Here is an 8,545-nt window from a genome sequence, read left to right on the forward strand (position 1 = left end):
GATGTGACACCGAACAAAAATCTGCATAAACGATATGTACTTAATGCAGCTGAATTCAATTTAGTGTTATTTAAATCAAACAAGTCATCATACCATATAAAACGTACAAAGTCACGGTGTTTTTTAGCCAATGAAATGTTTAAAAATGCCTTTTCAATATCCGCAATGAAGGCAATTCGCTTTGAACGAAAACGTAATAACACTCCAAATAACGTAGTTGTAAGAGATGGTCCAGAAAACAAACACTCATTCAATGAAGGACCAGATATAGAAGAACTTGCATCGAAGACAATTCGAATTCTTGAAGTTTGTTTATCATTACGAATAACTGGACGATGGGGTAAATTGTGAACATTTGCTTTCAAATTTGGACACTCGTTCAATAATGCCCTTTGACAATTGATCTTTAATAATATTATTGTAAGATGTAAATAAATTTGAATCTTTCATAAACTTTTTTTCTAATGCCAAAAACCTACTCTTGCTTAAATTGTAATTATGGATGATCTGATTTAAATGGTAACTCAACTTCGTACATTTGGCCATCAAACTTTATATTATTTTTAAACTGATCACATATGACCTTATCAATTACATTAAACTTTGTATCGTCCCATAATGAATTAAACTCCTTTTTAATTGCTAATTGGCTATTGACAAATTCAGAGTCTATTTTTAAAACATGTGTTGTTAAACAGTTGAATTATCTACCCTATCCCTTTCAACAATCATAGGTCCACTAACAATGTATCCCACTTTTGATTTAATAGCTACTGGACCACTAATTCCTCTAATGACTTGATTTTCTATAAATTTCCAATAAAAATTAGCTCCAACCAATACATCAACAGATAAAGTATCATTTAATTTATTATCATGAGCTAACCTTAGCCCTCTCAAATGGCTATAGTTACTAGAAGCAATATCAATGTGCTGTCCATTTAAAGGAGAGCAAATGTCTTTAACAAAGCATTCTATGACAATGTAATAACCATAAATACTTTTGACACACAACCTATCTCTGTCTAAGACCTCTGAAATGCTGCCATGTCCAAAAGTCTTGATATGGGTTTCTTTTTTCCACAATGGTTTTAATTTAAGTTTGGCACATACTGATGTAGAAATATAGCTGAGCTGCGAACAATTATCAAACAGGATTCGACAGGTTGCAGATTGGGAGTGGTCTTCATTTTCAACCAATACAAATGCAGTTTGCAGCAAAACAGCTTCAGTCTAAAGTAAAGAAGCACTGGCAACCGAGGTTAAATTTGCATTTTGTTTTTCATTGTTAGATTTTGCATGATCCTTTCGATTGTCATGATCACAAATTGAAATATGATGTAAATCACCACATTTAAAACATTTAAAGGAAGAAGGGCATTGATGACTAAAATGTCCATCACAAAGGCAACGAAAGCATCGCCTTTTCTCGCTCAAAATCTTCTTTCGAGCTGTAACATTTGTAATAACTTGACATTGATGTGACTTGTGGTTATTATTGCAGAAAATACATGAAGTTGAGTAGCAGTAGAATTATTTTTATTAAAGAGTATATTATTAACATGATAATTATTTCTTTCAAAATAGGTTGATCGTCTTTTATTTGATGCTCCAATAGAATGAAAAGTACTGGCTGTGAATGGTAAACTAGAAGGTTCTGAAGAACTCTGTTCATGTGCTCTTAACTCAGATTTTAGTACATCAAGCACATTTCTTATTTCCCAAGTTTCATTATCATTTAATTAACGACTGATAATTAGGTTAAGTTCATCAGGTAATTTCTCGAGTAATACTGGGATCAACAGAGTACCATACATTGAGGAATTATTTCTGTAATACTGGGATCAACAGAGTACCATCATGAGGAATTAATTCCAAGGTTTTCTAAACTACGAACCTGGATTTCAATCATTTCTAAAATTCTTCTTAAAGAATTGACATTTTTTATGTTGATTACACGCTCTAGAGATAAAAGCTTTTTCATGTGAGAAGATATCAATGTTTATTTGAAAAACGATCTTTCAAAATATCTAATGCAATTACATAATTATCATTGGAAAGTGATAATCCTTTAATTGCAGATAATGCTTGGCCTTGGACTAAGTTTCGTAAATATGTCATTTTTTGAATATTAGACAGTTCTTCATTTTGATTAATAGCACAGTTAAAGTTTTCAAAAAATGAATGCCAATTTTCTGCTTTGCCATAAAATGGTTAAAGGTTTAATGCAGGAAGTTTAACCACATTGTTAGTTTTAAATGTAGTAACGGAACTGGATTCATTACTTTTTGAATCAAACTGTTTTAATAAAGTATTAATTTTCAAAATCTCACGTTTATAGTTAAGTGTAAATTGAGTAGCATTGTCATTATCAAGTTGTAACTCATCAACATCTTCAATTAAAACAGAAATCTCTTCATCTAACACTTTGATTTTTTCAAACTTATCTGCAGCAGTGTCTCGTAAGGTTATAAGTTCATTTGAAACTTCTATGTGATTATCAGCTGTTATAAGTTCATTAGTTTGATTAAATATTTTCATAACTGAATTTATGTTCATTGTACGAACTCTGCGTTAGTAGAAAGATTGGACATGGTGCAAATTTAGAATCTCACAGAGTAATATTTTTTTAAAAAAAATATGGGAATAATGATATTAATGAGTTTATACACAACTCTTTAAGATGAATGCAAGTGTTGATAGTAGTTAAGATGAAATATGTTAGACAAACAATTAAGATAAAAATGAATCTCAAATGATTGTACTAAAGAATAATTATAACAATTAAAATCTGCACGTATAATGAAACTTCCTTTTAGTAAATGTAAAACACATTAGGACTGCCTACCAGCAACCACATTAACTTAAATGTTCTTAATGAAAGCAAGTCCAAAATACCAGAAAATTTTAAATTATTTTTAAATTCAGACCAATTTAAAATGCACATCGAATAATTACAGTACTTGTCTTTCGAAATATAATTACTCCAAATAGAGACAACGTATTTAACATTAAAATACTACAGAAGAAAAATAATAACAACTTAGCTGCAAGTATCTGAAAATATCTTTAGCATCCAACCGAATAAAGTTTCAGGATAATCACTACTGTAACAAGCTTAAATCACAAAGAAAACTCCGTGGGCTCCATGTTTAACTACCTTTTACAATAAGCAGTTAAGTACGAATAAAAATGACAGCTCTTGATCGAGAAGTAAATGTAATATATATAACAAAATCAATTACAAAGATCGCATGCTTTCGCTTACCTATAATACAAGAAGCTGTTGCAAGAAACGCATTCTTCAAGAACAAAAAGCCATCACAAATAGTTCGTTGCATTAATAAGTAATGCAACACTTTGTGAGCCTATTCTATGTTTAATTTTTCTTTAATTTAGGTTTACTGACTTAACTGTCACTATGAAGATTGTTCAAGTTAAGCGATGCTCTGTTAAATAGAAAGTTGTTCCAAGGAGTAAAATTGGTAGTATCTCTATCATATTGCAAGTAATGTCCTCTTATTAAACAGTCTGTTTTGAATACTGATCAGATTGTCTCAAACTAGTCACTTTTTTAATAATGTAGCCGCTTTAGCCGTTCTTTGAAAGATAATTTTGTGAGCCTACTATGGAGTCGAGTGACTCTGTGTTGAACTTTTTTCTAATAAATCTATGTCAATTTTAGCTTGTGGTGATCATACACTAACTGCAAGCTCTCAATAATTAGACATCAAATCTAGTAAAAGATTTTCATATTATTCTAATCAATTTATTAGCTTTAGATGAAGCAGCAATCAGTTCATTTTTCCATTTCATGTCTTTTAAGAAGACAACTCCAAGATCTCTTTCCAAATCAGATGTTTTTTAAACGATTCCTCCCATCCTATAATCTCTACACTAATTTTTTATACCAAAATGCATCACTAAATATTTCTCCGAGTTAAACTTCACTAACCATTTGCTACACGGTTTGTAGATTTGGGGTCCTAATATCAATGAAATACCCTATGAAAATCCTTTTAAGGGGTGATAGTGCATGCCTATGGGAGCCCAAAATTAAGGGTTTTGAAATCCCTTATTAAAATCCAAAGCATAATTTTGGTCAAGAAGTTTATAACCTTTTGCATACCATAATGCGATCTATTTAAGTGCTTAAAATGCTACAAGACATGCTTTTTTTAAACAATATATAAAATATAAAATGTAATGCATAAAAACAAAACTTTTTTATTTTAAAAGCTTTTATCCAAATATGCATCTTATTGCTGTTCCGATGTATCATGAGAAATTCTCAAATTCGAACTTTGCCCCTCGGTTAAAAATTACCAGCCAATAACTTTTTCGGGAAATGGCAGTAATTATTCAAAGAAGAAAGCAAAATGTAAATACAGTGAGCGCTTTTTAAATAAATTTAAAGATGCCTACAATTGCAAAAACTCATAAAGATTGCAGAAAATCTGTTTGTGTTATATGCATGAAAAAGGGTGATCAAGAGTTGACTGAAAACTATAAGTTGAAAATTCTTCAACTGATTCAAACAGACATTTCAGTGATGAAAGAGTGCCTTTGGCTACTTGTGTTTCATGAAGATCTCAAATTGGAAAACTTTGTGCTGGAAAAATCAATCATGTGCCTAAGCTTTTTGACTTCAAGTCAATTTCTATCAAACCTACAACCAGAGTTTCGTCAGTTTGTGAGTGCCTTTTATGCCAAATTGCCAAGATCAAAGGAAAGGAGAAGCATCCGTTTGACCAAGTCAAAGTATCCGAGGAAAAAATTCCAAAGCAAACTTCTCAGAATTCTAAAAAGAGCTGCACAAAGTGCTTGTCAATTGTTGGCCGAGGACTTCCTCACAACTGCACCATTGGAACTCGCCATGAAAACCTGAGAAGAATGGCCACAGATGATCCCGTAGGTGCAGAGCAAGTGGCTGCAGCAGTCTTAGCATCCAAAAGCGCATCTCCAAATGGAACTATTAGACTCAGTCAGCCTTGTTGAAAACTTTTGCCATTGAGGAGAGGTAATTACTTCTATTATCTTGTTAATTATCATAGTATCATTATGCTAAATTAAAGGCACTCAAAATGTTGATTCACAAACATTTAATTTATGACCTGTAATAATTAATTATGAGAAAAAGAAACCAGAATGCTTTTATGTTAATTAAAATGCTAGTTGCAACTGCTTTTATTGAAAATTCATCTTTTAATTAAAGAAACTTAATGATCAGTTCATGGTCAGCAACATCAGATTGGCAGAGAATGGTTAAACTTGTCAAGTTGTGCACTGCCAGAGCCTCAGCAATCTCAGTGATGTTTTCAGAGCATCATGAAAACTATCAGAATCTTCCATTTTAAAACTCGGGATTGATGGTGGTGGATCATTTCTAAAAGTGAGGTTCACTCACATTGTGTTGAAAGAAGATGAGACTCCTCTACACAGCCCAGTACAGAAGACAATCAAGCTGATGGCACCACCATCAATCAAAAAAATGAGTGTTAAGCAGCAGATGCTGATAGCACTGTCACAAAACACTCCTGAGAGTTACCAGAATGTGAACGCCATTTTCGACCTCATTCAAGTCAAAGAAAAATGCCAAACAGGTTCTTTGGTTGTCTTTTGTGACCTAAAGCTGGCCAACATTATTTGTGGCATTCAGTCTCACAGTTGCAAACACCCTTGTTGTTGGTGTAATACTGCATCTTCAGGTCTTGAAAATTGTGGACAACTTCGGACTTTTGGCCAGATCAGAAGACAGCATTCTGAAAACATCCAGGCAGGAGGAGATTCAAGAAAGTCAAAGGAATTCAAAAATGTCATTCATGTGCCTTTGATTGAATTTCAAGATGACAAGTTTTTCCTTGAGGCTGTTCCACCAATGGAGCTCCACTTATTACTTGGAGTTGTGAACCACATCTTTAAAAATCTTTGCGACCTGTGGCCAAGGGCCAAGGAATGGCCTCCATCACTTCATATCTCTATCCAGCCTTACCATGGGGGGCATTTCAATGGGAACGATTGCATGAAGCTTCTAAGAGGTCTGGATAAGCTTCAAAAGCTTTCAGAAAAAGAAGGTTTCATTCCAGCTCTTGGCTTCATTCAAACACTCACACTATTCAAGACAGTGGTCACTTCGTGCTTTGGAAAAAACCTGGACCCTGACTATGAATCCAAGATTGAACAGTTCAAACTTAGCTACACCAATCTTCCTATTTCTGTGACTCCCAAAGTGCATGCAGTGTTTTACCACGTGCCACAGTTCATCAAAATGAAACAAATTGGAGTTGGCCTCTTCAGTGAGCAGGCAACAGAAGCTCTACATTCCAACTTCAAATCTCACTGGGAGAGATCTAAGAGAGATCGATTGCACCCAGATTATGCCAGTCACTTTTTAAAATGTGTCATTGACTACAACAGCAAGAGAATTTAATTTTTTTTAGAAAAGAAAATTTTCTTCAGAACATGCCTTTTCTCTGTAATCCATTAATGTAAATCCAAGGTTGTAACAGAACTTGAAAACAAACTCACTTAGAAAACAAATCAGTTAAAGAATATTGGTTTGAATTTTACAGGCTAATATGTTGTGTTTTGTAAAAAAAAATGCAAAAAAAATTTTTTTTCAACAAACTTTTTGGGCTACTCATAGCCTAAATGTATGGGTATTTCGTAGTAAAATATTCAAAGCTAAATAAGTCTGTTGGATTTTAATCCAGGATTTTCAAATCACTCATTTTGTGTTCCATATGACATGCACTATCACCCTTTAAAAGGGTTTCCATAGGGTATTTCATTGATATTAGGACCCCAAATCTACAAACCGTGGCTATACCACTCAATCATATTTTCTGGATCATTTTGGAAGTTTAAAACCTTCTTTTCTGGAAAATATCTGTTTTTAACTTTTTATCATCAACATACTTTTTAGTTTGACTTTTAAGCAGTTTAGGCAAATCATTTATAAAAGTAACAAACAATAAAGGGCTCAATAATGAAAACCTCTCCCCAATCCGACTCGAATAGAGCCAAGAACTACCTTTTACATGTGAGTTTTTAAGAAAACTTCAATCGACTTAAAAACAATCCCCTAAAATCATTGCCTTTTAAATTAGCTTTCATTGTTTCAGGGATGACAAACTAGGAACTATATGAAAAGGATGTTAAAAGAAATAGAGAATATTATGTGATTCCCTATTTCTTAAAAATTTATTTTTCTTGCTCTTAACATACTTAGTAGATTTGCTCGATGAAATGTACATTAAAATATTTTTTAGAAAACGTTTACAAATATCTTTGTGAGTTAATTTATTCCATTAACAAAATCCAACTACACCCACGACAAAAGGTTCTATAGATTTTCTGGAAAACTATTTCATTTCTATTGGAGTTCTATAAAAATAATTTAGTGCTAAAAAATTTTTATAGACAATTTCTTGAAGTTTATAGAATTTCAAAAGATATTTTGAATTTCTATAGACTTCAAGAAATTGTCTTCAGACTTCAATATTCTAAAGACTTCAAGAAATTGAACCCCATAGAAATGAAGTACTTTTATAGAAAATCTATAGAACTTTTTGTCCTGGATACTCGAAACTTTGTCAATAGAATTGATCTAATATTAGATCATAGAAATACTCTACAAAAGAACATGTGTCTTGAGAAAATAGAGTATATTGAATTTTATATTGTGGATTTTTATACAAAAAATTGTTGTAACATAATTTTACAATAATGTTTTAAATAAATGATATTTTAATATATCTACATAAATCTCATCTTTTTAAATAAATAGTAGTGCAGCTGTATCAACCCAAAATTTAGGAATATTTCCTTTTGATTTTTAGTTGTTCATTTCTTTACTAAAAGTTAAGGGAAGCTTTCCCCATGGCCACTACATATAAATTATGTGTGTGTATTATATATATATCCTTTATATAGAATCCAAATATATATAGAATCAAAGCTTGGATAGTGAAGAAGTATAATTCAACTGGAAGTGGTATCCAAAAATACAAGGAGGTTCAAAATAGAAGCAGGAGAAAAAATCCTCAAAGGAGGAAACCTTCAAAAGACTTTGGATACGAGTTCTTGCAGCCCTTGCCAACTCTCCCCTCTCACTATTCCCGAAGTTCATCGACTAAAACGTACTTAGAACAATATCATACTTCTCATTCTGGGCTGTATCATGTATATAAGGAGATTAATAATGAAAAAAATATCAAACCAGTAGGAAGAAAACTATTCATGAAAATTTTTCAGGAACTGAAACTTGCTTTGTATGCACCTGAAAAGGACAAATGCGATGTCTGTTGCTCGTTTTACGTGAATCAAATTGATAAAAAAACTTATGACAGGCACATTGTAAAGAAGAACCGAGCTTGAAAAGAAAAAATAACGACAAAGACAATCTAAATAAAGAATTGACATCATGTGTTTACTATGGACGTTCAAGCGGTGAAAGTCAGCCCTTTTCTTTACGCCAGTGCCCTATACTACAAAACCAAGTTGAACTGCCACAGTTTCACTGTTTACAATCTTTTCACTCATG

At 32.4% G+C, this 8,545-nt stretch overlaps 1 pseudogene; it reads left to right on the forward strand.

Annotated features, from left to right (window-relative positions):
* The first annotated feature begins 4,033 nt into the window (after nucleotides 1-4,033).
* On the forward strand, nucleotides 4,034-6,759 carry LOC149894223 (uncharacterized; annotated as a pseudogene).
* The last annotated feature ends 1,786 nt before the right edge of the window (nucleotides 6,760-8,545 follow it).

Source organism: Hydra viridissima, unplaced genomic scaffold (genome assembly GCF_058129835.1).
Source record: "Hydra viridissima isolate aposymbiotic clone 2 unplaced genomic scaffold, HvirCarnegie_v1 scaffold_1, whole genome shotgun sequence".
Classification (NCBI taxonomy): Eukaryota; Metazoa; Cnidaria; class Hydrozoa; order Anthoathecata; family Hydridae; genus Hydra; species Hydra viridissima.